At 43.9% G+C, this 11019-nt stretch overlaps 2 long non-coding RNA genes across 2 annotated transcripts in view; one reads left to right on the top strand and one right to left on the bottom strand.

The window, feature by feature from the left end:
• The window catches only part of LOC135414543 (uncharacterized), a 6808-nt gene extending 6250 nt beyond the window's left edge, over positions 1-558 (bottom strand). Inside the window, exon 1 of the long non-coding RNA XR_010430718.1 lies at positions 471-558. This is a non-coding gene — a long non-coding RNA (uncharacterized LOC135414543). The remainder of the gene's footprint in view (positions 1-470) is intronic.
• A 1957-nt stretch (positions 559-2515) lies between these two features.
• Positions 2516-11019, top strand: part of LOC135414541 (uncharacterized) — a 230631-nt gene continuing 222127 nt past the window's right edge. The window contains exon 1 of the long non-coding RNA XR_010430715.1: positions 2516-2607. This is a non-coding gene — a long non-coding RNA (uncharacterized LOC135414541). The remainder of the gene's footprint in view (positions 2608-11019) is intronic.

Genomic DNA, 11019 nt, shown 5'->3' with positions numbered 1-11019 from the left:
AAAATGTTTATCTTCTTAAAGTTGAAATACACTTCGGTTTCATTTAGTTAATTGACAGTACTTAATTGCTGCTGACCTCTTACACATTCAATGCCAAGTCATGAAGCATGTGTATTTATTTTGCTGTTGAAAGCATTTGACTTTTGTTTCTGCCTTATTTAAGTGGCAGTTGTGTGGCAAACTTCATGGGAAGAGTAGTCTTGTACTGAGCTAGGGAATTGGTAGCTTGTCAGTATTTCATTCTCAACAATGACCAAGGCTTTTACACTTGCAGAAATGATAAGTCTAGTCACCACCTAATAATCATCTTTGTCAAGAGCTCTCAGGGTAAGGTAAAATGTTAAGGAAACTTCCCTGTCCGATCATCCAGGAGCCACACTGGCAGTCACACTCGCACCACCTGAGCTGGGACCGAAGCCCCTTGGCAGCTGCACACCCAACACTCACACAGTCAGACCAGGTTTTCTTACCGGCTTGATCCCAGGTTTCCCCGTAGCAGAGTCTCAGACGTCCCGATCCTTAAAATAATTTAATTGTGGTGCAATAACTAAATAACAAAATAACAGCTCGAGCTGGTTTCTCCGAGGAGGGACTGTGAACAAAGGAAACCCTGGACTTTTATCCCCTTACAGTCTGAGCGGGCAAAGTCTGGGAGTCCTTGACTCCTGCCGTGTCTCTGAGTGTCCGGTTCCCTGGCCGGCGCCACGGGTCCCCGGGCCCTTTGTTATGCAAAGGGTCGGCAGGTCACGGCCCCTTGCCTGTGGCTCTCGCCACCCAGAACTCAACCTGCAGCTCTCACTGCAGCTGCACACAGAGCTACCTGCACTGAATGTATTCCTCAACAGTAAAGAAACCAAAATATTTCACATCTAGTCCTTAGATTTCACCGATGATTTACTCTGCTTGTCACTTTTGCCTTCCATCAGTTTAGTCTCTGCATACATAGTACCAGAGTTATTAGGGAGAGTATTGAGCAGGACCATGGAGATTTATCTTTCTTAGGGAGTTGATTACAATGCTGTCAATCAGTTTAGCAGTGTCCTTTTTGCACAGAGAGTATGACTACTGGGGAGAGTCCACCTCTCAGATCGCTGTGTTGTTTTTGTATTTTATCGTCCTTTCCCAGGAACTGACATCGAGCTTGAGAAAGCCTACTACTTGTTGATCATAAATAGCATCTTTAGGAAGGAGGGAGAAGGAGAGACAGACCTAATGATGACTGAACAATTAACCTGGTTCACCTGCTAATCTCCCTTGAAGATGGGGACCTTAAAGCTGATCTACAATTGAAGGGAAAACCTTAAATGCTAGTGTAACTGCTCCTCAAAATCGACATGCTTAAAAAAAAATAAATCCCTCTAATATCTCCCTTACACAGCAGATCAGCTGTTTCATGTTTTTCTACACTGAAGCTGCTCTTTCTAGTAAATTACTAGGTGGTAGCCTAACCTAGGGACCACAAGGCTCAGCTAATAGAAGCCAGCTCCAGCTGCAGAGGAAAAGATGAAGACGTTTCTTGCCACTGTTGCTGTGTGTTAAGAGCATCTAAGAATGAAAGCAACTCTCAAGGATTTACAGCCCTTGCCACACACTGAGTCACAGCACTGAGGATTCAATAACAGGAGCCCTCCAGGTCCTTGAAATGCTTCTTTCAATGAGCATCCACTCCATCACACCAAGGCTGAACGTAAACAAACTTTTCTATCCATATACTTATCTCGGCCACATATTGGGTTTTCCTGATAATGCCTTGGCTTCTCTGGAGGAGAAAGCAGTACAGCTACTCCTTCTGCTATTTCAGCATCAGGGATCAAATTAACGTCCCCGAGGGTGGGATATGTTAAATGATCAGACTTTAGAGAGCTCGTCTGAAGGCTTTTTTAAAAACATGACAATAAATTGGTACCTGTGGGGTTGTGAGATGAACACTGACATGGAAGAGGTGGAGGGAAGGATGGAGCTAAGGGGCAATGAGTGGGACCTCGCTCAGCTTGGGGGGCATGAGACAGTCGCCGTGGGGGCGGCAGCAGACCCGCTGCTCTGTGCCCGCAGCCCACGTGTTCGGACGGGCGACATCTCCTTTCCCCGCCGCGCAGCTCCCCAGGCGGCTCGGGCACAGCCTTTTCCCCGCGGCCGCCGTCCCGGCTGCAGGGCCGCCCGCGGGCAGGCGATGGGGGGCCGGGAGGGCGGCGGCCCCGGGAGGAGCGCCGCTGCTCCCCGCCTCACCCGCTGCTGTGCCCTGCGGGGCGGGAGCGGAGGTGCGGTACCTGTGGGCTCCTGCTCCGTAGAGGTTCTGCCCGTGACTGCTGAAAAGGCTCCCGTGGGTCCCTAGCGCCGCGCTTTATCCCGCGGTTATACCTTCCTATTAGACCCGCCCTGGTTAATATCCGTGTGCCGGCCCCGCCGCGGTGTTCGCCCCCGCAGTACCTCCCGGCCCCCGCAGAGGGCAGGGCCGCCCTGCGCTGGATGCGGACTCGGCGCCCCCTCCCCGCTCCACGCCGGGCTCGTGGGTGAATCCCGGCCCCAAACCGGGCTGCGACTGCGGGGGAGCGGCTGTGCCGAGCTGAGAGCCGGGCGGGGCAGGCGTGGCGGGGGCGGCCGCAGCCGGTAAGTTACCCATCAGCGGGAGCCGTGACCACCGCGGCCGAAACGGGCTTCCTTCTGCCCGTGCCCATCCTCCTGAGATGGACGCGGCACGGCAGTGGTTTGGTGTAGCAGGTTAGGTCCGGTTTGAAGAAGCCTCTTAAATATACGCTGAAGAGATGCAAAGTGATTTAAATTTCATTTTAGAGCTACATGAAAGCAATATGCCCTTAATGATTTTTCTTAATTGATTATTGTTCTTGGTAATTAAGGTATGACATATTCACCAGGACTTACCTTACTTTCTAGGGATAGAAGGGAGAGTGAAAGAAGAAATAGGATGCTACCAGATGACCTCTTTTGCATTGGCCCATTTCATTCTACTGTGAAAAAAGTAAACTTCCTAAGCTAAGAGCAAGGAGAAAAGTAGTTTAAACTATTTTAGTCAATATTTATAATCTCTTTCATAAAGGACTAGACCTTCTTTAATCCAGTGTTGTTGTAATTCTATACCTCTAATAGTAGAAGAAGACTGCATATGACCCTATAGTCAAAGGTCCAAGTGTTTTTTGGCATTTTGGGGTGCCCTGCTGCACCTCTTGGCTGCAGGGAAAGATTATGTAGTGGAGCTCAAGACGGCCAAACAGAAGGATTACTCAGTATTTCTGTTTCAATTCAGGTAGAGCAGGGACTAGAGGTAAAATTCTCCTCATTCATGGTAAGTGTCCTATGAACATTTCATCTTTTAGTTAGCTTTTACTAATCACCAAATTCACTCTCATTTGCCAGGAAAGTTATCTTAAATTTTGAAATAGTCACCTTAACACAAGGTCTGGCAGCTGTTGGAGAACAGCCATCCTTGCTAATGTCTCATCTGTGTGAGATAACTAAGAGAAAGTGCCAGACATGACTCCGGGGTGGCTAGGCTGCATACAGTCTCATCTTCCTGTTCCCTTTGACATGGATTTGGGAGGAATTTTAAGATACCATCCCTCAACTCCAAAACCTTGTGCACAGAACCAGTGCTCTATCGATGGTCACCTTTGTGTAGCGTATATATATATATAGAGAGAGAGAGAGAGTGTGAGTGAGAGTGTGTCTTCATGTTGGTTCTGGTCCTGTGAATGAGCCTGGTCATGGGACAATCTTATTTAGTGCCTTCCAGAGCCTGGATAGAAACTATGGCATAAGGTTACTCAGTGTTGTCAGGATTTTAGTGGTTCTTCATGTACCTTGCAGTAGAGAACGTGGGTCCTCCAGGTGCTTACAGGGGCCAGGTGGCAACTTTAGCATTTGGCTTTTATACTTAGATGCTTGAAGGGACATTTTAGCATGGATTCATACACTTGTTTTCACTTTTTGGAAATTCAAGTCAGGCTATTCTTTATGGATTAAAGGAGTTAGCAATGTGATAGGAAAAAAAATACCAAGAATAAGGCCAGATGACCTTAAAGCTAATTCAACAGGGTGAGGAATTGTGATCAGAATTGTTATTTGTGGCCACTGTGTAAGGTGTTGATTGGGTTCTGAGCTACTTTGACTATTGTGTTTGTATCTCTCTAACAATAAGAAAATTTCCTATCAGCCTCTGGTCAGTTGGAGAGGAAATAAGAACTAAAGGCAACAAGGAGGTTTTAAAGCCTCTGTCTCACTAGTTTCCACTCTTTTAGGCTTCAGTGCACAGCAGAGCATGCCCTCAGAGACACCTTTTTCTTCCTTTGTAGCCATTTCAACTTGACAAGAGTTCTGAGACTGTGCTTATGTGTGAAAGGGCTGTAGTTCAGGAAGGAGAAGAATTTTTTGTTAATTTTTGTGGGTTCTTTTATCACATTTCTTAGGATTGAGTTACATGGCTTTGTTTTAGCTTTAGTCTTATGTATTAGTTGTTTAATGAAGACGTTTGCTCAGAGTTTTAAATGGACTTGCGGCAAGAAGTTGATCAAGTTTGTCTGAGAGAATGGTTTTTTCCTGTTGTGCCATTGAGGACACTGCCTTCTCCTGGGGTAATCTATTAGTTTTGGTAGCATACAACTCTGGTCCTAGGGTAAAAAAAGTTCTCAGTAGGTGGTATAGGCACTACAGATGCCTTTGTTCCTCAGTTTTTCATTGAGAGAGATACTTCAAACTAAATGTTATGTTCAGTGCAGAGCTGAGAGGTGGAGCAGAGAGCAACATCCCTGGGTAACATCTTCACTAATGAGCCTTCAGGTTGCTGTCCTATAATAGCACTCTGGGTAGGAGAAGGCGTTTGGAGATGTGTTACACCTATGATGCCACCACAGGCGCAACAAGGAGACTTTTGGTGGTTGGTGCTTCTAGTTGCTATGGAAGAGGCCAGGAGAAGTATGTGTGGGTGTATGTCATCCATCTGCAGAAGGGTTCACTGGTTGGAGATCTGGTGACGCATGCTTTCTCACATGCTGTGCCTGGAGGGGGACCTTGGACACTGAATGTATCATTTAAGACTTTATTTGGCTGTCTTCCTAGTGGGTCTGGCTTAAAAATGTCCCTAGCATTTGGAGAAGAGAATGGATGCCGAACTTGTCTGGCTAGCCTTGCTGGGTCCCCTCTCCACCCAGTGAAGACACCAGTTCTGCGAGGGCACGTAGGAGCGTAAGTCCCTGGGGAAACATTTCCCTCCATTGAAGGTATGACTGGAAGCCCAAGTAGATAATTTAAGAGCTCAACCTTGGGTAGTATGTGTACATCCTGCCCTTCATCAGTCTGCAGGCATGTCCAGGTTCACTTCAGCTTTGCTGCCTGTGCTGAGCACTGCTGTTGAGTAGTGTGCTTAAAGGAGCGAGGACAAGGAAGAGCAAGGTGCTTGTGAAGTCATGGAGTCATTTTCACATGACTGAAACACCTTTTCCTCCCTTTTTCTTATTTTTCCCTAGAGTCTGTGGACTGTTTTTATCTTTCACTTGTTTACTAATGGTAATGACCATTGGCATTTACATCAGAAACAAGGGAACACCCACATTTTGGGGGTATGACATTATGCAAAAGCAATGGTTCAGGGTTCAAAGACTTTAATAATGTTAGTTAAAGCAGTGTCTGCATAGTTCTTTATGAGCTATTTTAAATATTTATTTTTAAAACATTTTTCTTCATTCTAGCTACTTTATGATGGCTTTTATTTGTTCTTCATCTATCACTGCAGTGATGTTGTGCTTCTGCTTTTATTATTAGAAAATGTAGTAGAGTGCTATTCTGTTTACTTGGAGAAAAGCAGTATATTCCTGACAAATAGGCTGAAATAAAGCAATAAAGAACAGCATCACAAATCTGCATAAAAGCGAAGTTTGCCAAGTTGGGAAAGAGGTACTTCTACTTTACTCCATGTTTCTGAAATGTTAGGGTTAAGTCCTGGCTTAAGCACTGTAGTTTGGATTGATACTCTGTTTCTGATATTAGCTTGAATCTGGTGCCTGAGGATGGTGTGCAACACGGTGTGGTGAGTAATTACTGAATAACAAGCCCAGAAAGAAGGTTTTCCTTGGGTCTGTTGGGCGAAGATCTGCTTTTTTTTTCTTTTTTCTTTATCTACTTTAATGCAGTGTAATGGGGAATATTTCACATTCAATGTACATGACTTTCTCCTGTGGTCTGTAGGAACATCATGTTTTGTGCCAGTTAATTTGGAGTTCAATGTTTTTGTTTTTCCTTAAAAAAAGATCTTCTCAGTTTATAGTAGTTTCATTGTGTACATTTTATGTTAAAACAGTAGAGTAGCACCTTCTTTGCCTTCTGTGTAGCTTTTCTTAATGGGTATTTCTAGTGTCTACCCTCTTATTTTTTCTGTTCATTTTGGTCTTCGGTTGCCATGTAATGGGGGAACAAGCTTAAAAAGGTTTCAAGAGACTATTTCTTAATGTGAAGACTCTCCAGGGCTGTCGGAAATAACTAACAATTAATGCAAGTACTGTTCTAATGCTCATTTGGAGTTGAGTCACACTGATGCTTGTAGCATGAATTTGTAGTACAGGGAAAACAAGCACCGTGTGCTCGGCACTATACAGCTTCAGATCTGAAGAACCATAAGGGAGATCTTGAGTGGGTGAAGCCCAGGAGGAGGTAGTAAATAAAACAAGACTGGATGCTAATGCGTGTTTGGTATGAGAGAATTAAGCTGAGTAATCTGAGGAGGTGTTGAAGCAGAGGAAAACAAAAACAAAGTCAAATGTCTGCTTGAGACCATATGTGAAGGTTGATGGTTATTTGGTTTGAAATGTATTGGGAAAGCAAGCAGAGATTAACTTGTGGTTTTAGCTGAAAATAAAGCATCTAAAATGTGGCTAAGGCAGGGCAGAATAATGAACCTCTAATTTTGTTGAGCTGCATGAGTTGGATAAACAACTTGTAAATAAATTTGAAACAAGTATTATCCCATTTTAAGGAATAGTAGCTTTAAAAAGTGAAACTTATGTGTTTCTTGATTGCTTGGCTGAAGATGAATGGCTGGATTTTAATATCTTTATTAATGATCTGAAGGAGAGCATCGAGAGCACCTTCAGCAAATTTGCAAATGACACCAAGTTGGGGGGGAGTGTCAATCTGCTGGAGGGTAGGAGGGCTCTGCAGAGGACCCTGGACAGGCTGGATAAATGGGCTGAATCCAATCGTATGGTGTTTAACAAGGCCAAGTGTGGGGTTCTGTGCTTTGGCCACAACAACCCCCTGCAGCACTACAGGCTGGGGACAGAGTGGCTGGAGAGCAGCCAGGCAGAAAGGGAAGCTGAACATGAGCCAGCAGTGTGCCCAGGTGGCCAAGAAGGCCAATGGCATCCTGGCCTGGATCAGGAATAGCGTGGCCAACAGGATCAGGGCAGTGATTCTGCCCCTGTACTCAGCACTGGTGAGGCCACACCTGGAGTACTGTGTCCAGCTCTGGGCCCCTCAGTTTAGGAAGGACACTGAGGTGCTGGAGAGTGTCCAAAGAAGGGCAACAAGGCTGGTGAAGGGACTGGAGTGCAGGCCCTATGAGGAGAGGCTGAGGGAGCTGGGGCTGTTTAGCCTGGAGAAGAGGAGGCTCAGGGGAGACCTCATCACTCTCTAGAACTCCCTAAAAGGAGGTTGTAGCCAGATGGGCATTGATCTCTTCTCCCAGGCAACCAGCAGCAGGACAAGAGGGCATGGTCTTAAGCTCTGCCAGGGGAGGTTTAGGTTAGACATTAGAAAGAAATTCTTTAGAGAGAGAGTGATCAGACATTTGAATGGGCTGCCCAGGGAGGTGGTGGAGTCACTGTCCCTGGAGGTATTTAAGAAAAGACTGCATGTGGCACTTAGTGCCATGGTCTAGTTGACAGGGTGGTGTTGGGTCATGGGTTGGACTCAGTGATCTCAGAGGTCTTTTCCAACCTGGTTGATTCTGTGATTCTGTGACTTTGCTTTCTGAGATTGTAAAGCTGCCTTATGTGAAGAGGTGGTTATCCTGAAACTGGGGGAAAGACATAACCAACGAGTACAGAGCGTAGGAGTTTCATACTCTGGGAATAAACGTGACAATGGAAAGACGTAGGGAACTTCTTTAACTTCTAGACAGTAGTGTTCACTTACAGGGAGGAAGTATAGACTCACTGCTACAGCAGTGAGAAACTATGAAAACCACCAAAGCTGAGATAGAAAACCTGTGATTAATTTTATCTTAATAGGCATGTGGTGATCCACACGAAGTGCCAGAGATTTTTCCTTTCAAATGAAATGTTACTTGAATACTTTCTAAGTAATAAAGCTGAAATTATTAGTAACAGAGCTCAACTGAATTAGATGGATCTATACCAGCAGAGGATTTCCTTAAGTTTCCTGTTCTGTATTAATTAGAACAATTGGGAAACTGTTATTTTCATGTTGCAATTCACTGGTTGTTTTAAGAGCTCATTCCCAAACAGTGTGCTAATTGGCCTGAAATAGTGCAGTGAATGTGGTGCCCCCTTGTGATTCGAAGTTGCGGATGATCTGTTTATTAGTGGTTTCAAAAATTAAACCTCTCATGCATGTTTTAACTGTGCTTCTGTAAGGACTGAGTGAATAAATGCATGATATTTTGAAACACGGTGTTCAGAGAGATTGCTCTACGTTATGTGGTTGCTGGGCAAATTAGACTTGCAGTGAAGATTTCCTTGCAGCTCCTGAGCTGAAGTTTTTAGCACACCAGCATAGAGTTGCAAAGATGCGATAGAAGATAGGACATATATCCTGGTCTAATTTTGCAGTAAACTAGAAACAATTTAGCAACTTCTAATGGAAAAGGAGGAGTGCAGCATATAAACACATACCTGAAACTTATGAATTGAGTTACATTTCACATAATTTTTCTGTATGTTCTGTGCTAAGATGCTATACTTTTATATTGACACTGCTTCACTGCATTGTAGAGTTTTAAAAGAGGAGCTGGAAAGAGTTTTGACTTTTTATAGCTTAGTAAAGGATGATGAACACTTCAACAGTTTTGAATTTAGATTGACAGTTTTAACTAGATGTTCCTGAGAAGCTCATCAGGGACACAAAATTGATTAAGACCTTCCCCCCTCCCCTCCTGTCCCCCTCCCCTATTTAGGTTTCGGAATCAACTGGATTAGCTGAACAACTCTGTTTTTAATTTTTCAGATTTGCTCAGGCTGTCTCCAGAGTAAGGAAGATGATATTGCATTGGATTTCATTTGGTCCATGTCAATGATTTCATGACTGTGAGAATGGAGAATGTGTTTTCTTCTTAAATTAAAGCTTATGTTTTTGGTATGGTGAGGTCCCACACTCAAGGAGCAATTTCTACAGTGAGTGAACACCTACTGCGTGGCTGTGTGCCAAGATCAATGGTTGCATTCCTGCTGCTGAAACTTTCCTGCCTTGGGACTCGTCATCTCTGGGCTGACTCTAGCATGAGAGACATTGAAGGTGGATAGTTAGATGTTTTGCTGATGAATAATGATTCAATTATATAATTTAACTATAATATCTGCTAATGGGAATGAAGTGCAGAGTAAAAGAGACATTGTAGGCCAGTATCTGTGAAATGTGAATTAATTCAAACGATATAGAGAACATTGGAGACTTCTGCAGTAGTTTTGTGAGTGTTATATGTGCCTCATTTTAATTGCTTGATGTTATTCTGCCAAGCTGCATGAAATTAAATAAAAGGAAACTTACAATGGAACAAACAGGAAATGAAATAATAAGTGGAGTAAGATGTCTCTGGAGAGAATTGCAAGGGATTTGCAGTAATATTTGAGAAGTTATTAGATGTGAGAATCCCACCTGTGTGCTCCAGCAGCCTTGTTTTTCTCACACTCATATAAAACTGCACTACGCAGAGGAGTGAAGGTGAGAAAGGATGCATGCATGAGCAACAGGGGCTGGATGCAGAGGCATTTGGAATGGGATACAGAGGGAATGTTGTATTATACTTCTTCTTTCCCTCTATCTGTACCTTTCACCACGGCAAGTTTGGATTGGATGGGACATAACCACAACAAATGAAGAAACAATAATTTGTGAATATTTGCATCAATGAAGTCTGGTTCCCTGTAGTATTGTTCACTCTTCACCTGTCCACTCAAGTTGAAATCCAGCATCTCCAAATCCCCAGTGGGGGATGATGTCCCATCAGTACCTCTCATTTTTATCTGGTTGCTCACCATTACTTGCAGCGTCCCCATGCACCCCTGAAACCAGTGTGCATTATTCCAGCTCTTCCCCATTGCATTCTTTGAGCTTTGTGCTGTAGATGTTGAAACTGTCAGGCTCAGAATTTACTAGAGGAGCACTGTCAGACTGCATGGTAGGTTTTTCAGCCATCTTACATTAATTTGGGAGGAAGACAGTTTTGGCTAACTTGGTACATTGTGGATAAGCTCCTCTTTCTGTGCAATCAACAGCAGCAATAAAGACTTGTCTGGTTCCCTCTCTGTACAGTGCAGGTGTTGCTGTCATTGTTAGGATTTGTTAAGCTGTTTCCTCTAGTGCTTCTTTACCTCTAGCCTTGCCATCAAAAATGGAAGTACTTGCATAGGCTGGTTATCATTATATTTACTGTTAAACTGCCTAACCCTGGTCAAATGAGAGAAATTTGTCCCTTCATAAATGAAACCTTAACATAATCTGGAGTGGCTTGCCTTGGTCGTTCTCTAATGTATAGGCTTTACAGTGCTGCAGTCTGTTCAGCATGCTATGGTGACTTGAAGTATACAGAGAGAACCAGTCTGCTGTTTACCAGACCGGCATATACTGTTAGTCAGTTTTGTAAACAGTGTGTTCAGATCTTAGTCAATGTGCTTTTTTTTCTTTTTTTTTTTTTTTTCCCCCTGCTTAATACAATGGAATTAGTATTTCTGCTGACTGCAGTTCCCACTGGAGCAGATTGAGCTGGTATTTCTGTTCTCTAAGCCTCCTGTTTGTGGTTTCCATGAAGTTGAAAGTAGTTCTTGATGCTGGTTATGT

The sequence above is a fragment of the Pseudopipra pipra genome, chromosome 5 (assembly GCF_036250125.1).
Source record: "Pseudopipra pipra isolate bDixPip1 chromosome 5, bDixPip1.hap1, whole genome shotgun sequence".
NCBI lineage: Eukaryota > Metazoa > Chordata > Aves > Passeriformes > Pipridae > Pseudopipra > Pseudopipra pipra.
The sequence above is the reverse complement of the archived record's forward strand: the minus strand, read 5'-3'. Positions and strand labels throughout refer to the sequence as shown.